This window comes from Battus philenor, unplaced genomic scaffold, assembly GCF_028537555.1.
Source record: "Battus philenor isolate CCGP_79_NKW_IND1 unplaced genomic scaffold, ilBatPhil1.0.hap1 SCAF_30, whole genome shotgun sequence".
NCBI classification, from domain to species: domain Eukaryota; kingdom Metazoa; phylum Arthropoda; class Insecta; order Lepidoptera; family Papilionidae; genus Battus; species Battus philenor.
The window spans coordinates 4,334,667-4,342,839 of record NW_027181694.1 but is presented as its reverse complement, the minus strand read 5'-3'; positions in this window follow the sequence as shown (position 1 = coordinate 4,342,839).

Here is an 8,173-nt window from a genome sequence, read left to right as displayed (position 1 = left end):
TTAGTCCAGCGGACAGGACGGAGAGTTGCGATTGTAGGTCGCGAGTTCGGTTCCCGAGATACAATCACGTAATCACACTGCGTGTGGTGGTGAAATAAGATAAACGGATGCTATTAATAAAATCCTAATTTATTGTTCACACAACCACTATACAAAGGTAGGCGCGTCGGATTGAGAGTTTATTACGGCGTGCTTGCGTGTGCGCTGATGTGCGGCCGGACCCAGAGTGCGGTGAGACGCGTGCGCCGAGTGACCGGGGATCCGGGCTGCTGGCTTACGTCAATGCGCTAGGGCGCGCATGTTCCCACCGCGGACAGGACAGTCCGATGTAGTGGGACTGTCCGCCATACTGCGCCTTGATTATACAGGATTGCCACTGATCACAAACAAGTTTCCAGTGGATGGGCAGAAACAATATTATAACACCACTACGGTCGCCAAACGTGGCGATTATCGCCCCATGATACCGTTGTTGGAGGCCTATGGGCTGTAAAAGATGACTACACATTGTACAACCCTGCCGGTGTTAGACATCACGTAACAGTATCAGCACGCTTCCCCTGTGTCGCCAACGTCGAGCTGAACAATCGTGAACTTTATACTCTACCGACTGTCACATAAAAAACACTTCTCATTCCTTGCGAAACATATTACGGGGAGCGGTAAGTAATGTCGCTTTCCTAAGAGATCAATTTTGACAAAATCTAGAAAGTAAGAAAAGGACCAATATTTAGCCACTTCCGCACATGCAGTGTCAGTCGCGCAACGAAATGCACCGCCCGCCAGCCAGTTATGTTTTTTTTTTCACATTTTGGTTAAACTTACTATTTCGTTCACCTAACATAACTCCTGAAGATGCCCCGTGGAGGGGTAAAACACGTGTTGAGTAATTTGGTGGTGGCGGTTGTGTGATTCGCATTGTTTGCCGCATACGCATTTATCAGCGGGCTGGCGGGCGGTGCACTTTGTTGCACGACTACCTCTGCATGTGCGGAAGTGGCTAAATATTGGTCTTTTTCTTACTTAGGATGGACTTCCGCGAGGTAACGCCTGATTCCATAAAAAAAAGAATCTAGAAACATTGAGATTTCTTATTATGGTATTCTTTACTTAAAGATATGAAGCTTCAAAACATTACCTGATCTAAAAAATTCGACAAACAACTGTATCTTTTATGATCATTTACAATCATTATTAATAATGTACTAATGACATTTTTTTCCAATTTGTATTACCTCTAAAATTACAGTTATGTTCTTTCGATAATTTTTGTTAACTCAACATACAGATAAATGAGCTTGTCACGGTATTTTAGATTTTCATGCTGTATATACTTTTAAATATTTTAGGTTAGGGAGACTGGAAAGTAATGTCGCTTTCTTAAGTTAAACTCACACGACTACATATTTAACAATTTTTTATTTCTAATCAACAATATATTCACCTTCGTTGTCAACAACCTTTTGCCGTTTTGTATAAATTTTCAATGCCGGAGCGGTAAAAAAACACTAGGTATTTCTGTAAAATATATCAGCAGAAACGACATTACTTTCCGATCCCCCTATTGTAATGTATAGTAAATTTAAATGGAAATCTTTTTTAATTTTCTGAAGTTACCTGCCAGTACAATATTTTTTTTTAAAAGGGACGACCTTAGACAAAAGACAGGAATCATGTGCTCAATAGTTATAATAAATCAATTTACAATCTATGTACAATATTTATTATCATTTTTTAATAATTTTATAATCTGCCATTGTTTAGTTGATATGGTGTTTTTTGAACCCAGATACCGATAGAAGATAATAGAAAAAAATGACAGCATTTGATTAATCAATTTGCTCGAAGTTATAGACAATTATATATACCTGGGACAAAGCGTCCAGCTAGGTAAGTCCAACTTTGGGAAAGAAATCAAGGACAGCGTTCGGGAAGCTCCGAAACATTTTTCAAAATACCACAATGCCTGACGATGAAACTTTTCGGCCAGTCTGTGTTGTCAGTTATACGGATTTTAGATCTGGTCAATTACGATGGTCGACAGAAACGACATTATTTTCCGGTCACTTTAATATTTCGTATGAAATTCACAGGTTTGGGGAAATAAAAGACACTAAGTAATACATTTCATAATTTACTCTTAATTTTATTACACTTAATTCAAGTGCCCACAGATTCACAATTGCTGTTCGGAGAGTCGGGTTTGTCTATGATGTCGTAGACGAAGTTGCCGTCAGGGTAATGGCGACACTTTAGGAAGCACCTCGAAGTCCTTATCATGACGCTTACCGCTGGAAACAGAATTACTTATTACTTCTTATAATAATTAATAAAATCTTATTAAAAGTCAACTGCGTTTTGCCTCTAAAAATGTTGCTGCCACTTGAACGTTCATATTTTATCAAAGACTAAACTAACTACGGACTTCGGTTAAAATGTAACAAAACTAACGAAGTCGCCGCGAGACTTGTTCCTCTGATATTTTTTCAGCAGGTGTATAAATAGCCATGTAACTATGTTTTAAACATTTTTTATGTCTGGACATATACCCTAATGGCATTTATAGATTGCGTCGGTAATAGAAGGCACGGAATGGACCTTCCCTAAGACCTATTTTATGGTAACGACGCTCCGGGGTGGAGGAGCCTCGACCCGGGCCACTAGATACTATTTCACGAGAGTGATCTAGAATTTCGTAATAGTGTTCCATATGGAACAGTTATCAGATCACACAGCATAATGTTTACGACAACCTAATGCACATTTAAATCAATGTAAATTTAAGACAAACAGTGATCTCATTAACGTAATGTAAGGAATAAAAGTAAACTTGCTGCACCCGCTATGAGGTTCCGTAAAGTGTCTCACACAATCGCAAGTCAATGTATACGATTTTATAACAAATTACCAAACGACAAGGTAAATATATCTATTTGTAAATTCGAGCAGTTTATTGAACATAAGCTCTGCCAGAAGGCATAATACGTTATTTCATTATACGTTCACGACGAAGATTTTTGGTAATGAATTATTCTAATTTTAAGTTAAAAAATTGTTAAAACGATTTAACTCCATTAAGTTTATAAGACTAAATTTTAACTTAATTTTATGCAGACGATTATAAATTGATATAGATTGTAATGATCTCATGTAGCAAATATTTATCGATTTCGATCTTTGTCTACTTCACGCAACAGCCGTTTCTTTCAATTGGGACCCCTTACCCCACTTTTCGCCTAAGGTTCGCACTCCTTCAGAGCCTTAGTTAATAGCATTGTTAATTACATCTAGATAATCCATAAAAAATCTTCTTCTTCTTCTTCTTCTTCTTTCCCTTTTCCCTTTATTTGGGGTCGGGTTTCCTTATCAATTTGCGCCAGTAATAATCCATAAAAAATCATCTGTCAAAATTTACTAGACGTCATAAGATTTTTTTAAATGTTACTGCTAAAAGTAAACACTTCCACCCATATATTGCTTAGCACAAAAATAAAATTAAAAAATTAAGTATGAATAAAATGTTCTCTTTTATGCAAGAGAAACACAAAAATACCTCTGTTCAACTAAAACTAGAGTATACTAAAACTGCTGCCCCGAGTTGCTAAACCTTTCATGTAACTCGAAACAAAAACAAATAATGCTGGAATGTAACGAATTGAAAAATTTCGTGAACCAATTATGCTTTAGTGTTACAATGAAGATTTTATCATAATCTTGCTCTTAAGTCGTGTCAAGAATATAGCCCAGCGGATGGGCAAGTTGAAGTGGTATCATAAAACAGATGGCCGCTGGGTCTTAAAGTTCTGAAGTAGAGATCACGGACTGGTTCGAGCAGTTGGAACATGCTGGGTGCAAGCTCCTTCCAACCAGAAAATTTAAAGACCCGCCTATGTCGAGCAGTGAACATCCTGCGGTTGAAATAATCAATGGGTATTAATTTCTTGATATCTGCTAGACAGTTGCCTATCTATCAGGCAAATTAAACTATGGCTAGTGTACCAATATGTTCTGCCTATAGATACCGATGATGGTGACTCCATAGGATTAAAGGAAATTTCTGGCATAAACTCTTATGTGGCTCACTAGACCTAACTTGGTCCTAAATACCATTCCTGTGGTAGCTGGCTCGCGAAGACGTGCAATGGTTTAAGCCTCCGTTGGCAGTGTTTTAATTATTAACTCAAAGAATCTTTACTTAAGTAGGCAGACATTTTTTAATCGTCAATAGTTTTAAAATTATAAGTAGTAAGCTACCACTGATCTATTGAGAAGAAATGTTTTGATATTCGCGAGCTATTTTTTTTTCAATTATATTTAACAACGTTTGATGTATAAATTAATAATTTCAACCATGTAATGAGTTCACAAACCAAATGAGTTCATACATTTCGTTCGACTAAAAACTCTAAAATATAATAAGAATCATTTAATTATATACTTTTAAAGTTACGTTTAAAACTAAGAAAAGTTTTAAGGCATGTTATGGAACTTTATTATATACGCGTACACTCACACCCATAAACGTCTTGTTGAATAGGAAATTAAGGCGTTGACATATAGTTTGTCTTTTATAATTATTATTTATAATTAGTTACTTTCAAAAAGAGTCATAAATATGATATACTTCAAATCGTCGTACCTGGTCTATCCACTGCAACCAATGCTAACCTTTCAATGATATGCTCATGTTTCCAATGAAAAAACATCCTCTTTATTATAGCAATAACCAGGGCTATCATGAAAATGCTGATACCAAATAATATCGTGTAAAGCGCCATTTAAACGTAACGAACATTTGATCAAAAAACATTTTTATATCTCACGATAATCTGCAACAAATAACTCAACGGAATATCAAAAAATAATTTGACATGAAAAATAGATAACATGCACAGATAAAACGAAAATAATAATTAATTGTCAAAAATTTTAATCGATTTAGTAGGTAATTATATAATTACAGATTACTGAATATTCTTTATTTGAACATCGATTTTTTTATTTTAATATTTTCATTTTAAAAATTTAAAATATTATTTATTTATATAAAGTATATTTTATTAAAAATTCGTTAACGCCACAAACGTTTTTTTTTTTATTTAAGTTACAATACATTAAAAATAAAATATTTTTTATAAACATAACCTGTTATGTCAAATTGGCGCGAATCTTGTACATTGTCATTTTCAAGAAGACAGTTAACGACTATGAACGCGATGAATCTTTAAAATTACAAAATATTGAGATATGAATTTTGATGATTTTGGTAAGTATAAATAATGAATTATTATTCATTGTAAACAGAATAATTCCAAAAAAACATATAAATGATGTTGTATTTTGAATATTGTTAATCATTCGTACGCAGTTAAATAAGTCGATTGGAAATATGTGTAAATGTTTTAAAGGAGAGAACGTGTAGCTCGCTTGTCAAAAAGTTTATGACATGATGATAATGTATGGTAAGACATGGTAATGTGTGTTTTGATGTGTCAATGTACTATTTTTTATTAGTTTTAAGTTTTTTACCTTATACCATGATTAATTATAATATTTTAAGGTAGTGCTACTAAAATCACTGTACCACGCAGAAAAGTGCGGCGAAGTGGGGGTCAAGAAAAAAGCGATGTTAATATAATTATTTTATATTACATTAAATAATACACATTTTCCGAAATCGGTCTATAATGAGCTGTATAAACAAAAAAAATTATTTTAATTCCTAATAAATAAGGTGGTTGGTAGGTTCAAAGGAGTGAATGTATAGGTCATGTGTAAAATCTTCAAAGATTTTTGCTGACAAATGAATGATACATTCAACCCGTTAAAACTTTTATACTTCTAAGCATCTATAATTGTAATTCAAGATTTACTATTATAAAAAATTTCAGACCAATTTTTGTTAATGACGACGCTCACTCCTTACCCCCCCCCCTCGCTGCACGGTTTCCTACTACTGCTTTTTTTAATTGAAGTACCAACTCTGTCTAACTTTACTTCTTTCAGCTCGTCAGATGATCTTGAAATACAAAGTGGCCATTTCAGTCGCCGTATTAAAAAGCAAACCCAACAATATATCAATACATCAACATATAAACATACAGAGAAACAAAATGGAAATTGCTGACGATTATGATTCAGATGTGACACTGTGCAGTGATGACTTCCTGCTCCACGATGATCAAGCAAATAATGATGATTTTAATGGCAACTTTAATAATGAAAATCTAAATAATCCCCTCAATAATGATAATATAAACGACTATATCAATAATAGTAATTTTAATGATATTCAAAATAATGATAATCTAAACAACCCCCTCAATTATGATAATTTTAAGGACACCCCTTACGAAGGTAATATTAATTACCTCATTAATGGAAATTTGAAAGAGACTGTCAATAATGATATTTATAACAATTCGTCCAATAATGATTATTTAAACAACGACTTCGATAATGAATGCGGCCGAGATGAAGATCTGAACGCATCGTGCGGGACGGAATCAAGTCTGAATATTCTGGAAGGCTACGACCCAGGTTACTTAGGAAATGATGTAGGTGAAGAAGCAAATAAGGTTTTCCAAGCTTTAAACATACCCCAAGCTGGTGAAGTTGCCCCACCTGTCAATCAAATAAGAATTGTAAGAGTTGATATAATATATATATTTTTTTTTAGTTTCTAACTTTACGATTAAAACCATACATATTTAAAGTCAATGGCAAGTTCATAGTTACTCAACGAACAAAGGACAGACATAAGCTAGGGATTTATCTATGAGATCACAAGAGTAAAGCACCGCAGGCCACATAGCGCGCTTTAATTGATGGCTGCTTGAATCTTAAAATTCTGAATTAGAAACCACGGTTCGGGAAGAAGCATATGAGGTCAACCCACAAGGAGGATATGCCACCTCGTTAAATCAGTCAGTTGCTAATCTCAATTTCCCGCTAAACAAATAAAGGTTATTTAGTTTCGACCTAAAACTGTTTTAGTCTTTCGTTTTTAGTTTGTTAGGTCATTTATGATGTCGATACCGATAGTAGCTGGTGATAAGAGCATCCGATGAGGTATTTCAGTTTGGGTTGACGCTTGTAATTTCGATTTGAGAGTGCTTGGAGAATCCTGGTTTTATTCATTTGAGCTGCAGGATTTCTACTTCTGGACCTCCTACTCTTTAGATTTTCGATTGAACCGGTTGGAAGCTTCTCGCATCTAGCGTCTTCCGAGGTTCTCAAGTAGCGACTATCTGTTTTGTACCCTGGTCTGTCCACTGCCGTAAATTCTTTAATTTACTGAATCAATTCGTCATATGGTTTTAATACATTTTAGTGCGACAGTCAAGCAAACACTCAATCGACTTTTTTCGAAAACACTCCGAGTCAAAACCCACTCCATGGATTTCAACTAAATCAATCCCAGCAGATTTTTTTCGAAAGCAACACATGTTATAATGAAGATGAGACTTATTACACTCAAAATGTTAATAAAGACAAACTTCATATTGAAAATTTAAATAAATTTACAAGCACACAAAACACAGTAATCGATTCTCAAAAAACAGAGCTGTACAGTTTGAGAGAAATCCCCGATCAAAATACCTGTTATAGTCAAAGTCAAACGGAATTCGTACATGTGAAAAGCAATCAGCTATTTAATGCACACGGAAGAAATAAAATACAAGTTAATGATTTAAAACAAAAAGAAATGATCGACCGTAGAGAAATAATTAATGAAACGCATACACAAATAAAAGAACCGAATAACAATTGTATACCAATTCATAGTAAACCTACGAATGTGACACAGATAAATCAGATTGGATATGATTTAAACAGAGATAAACCAGTATCATCACACAGTCAACTGTCCGCAAATGAAAGTAACGACATACAGACAATTATAGTTACAGCAACAACAACAGAAGCTTTTAATGAGAATTGTCTTCAATCGGAAAACTGTATAATACAAGATAACACGCAAAATGTCATCCGTAATAAGGATGATGCAGATGAATTTATAGAAAATTCCCAAGTAGAGATTGTACCCTTTAAAGTTATTGTAGAGTTGAATAAAGTTAAAAATTACTTAAGCGGAGAAAATATGGAGGCAGGTTGTTTTGGGACGGATTCAGGATACAAGAGCGACTCTCAAGGTCGCTCGTACAAACCA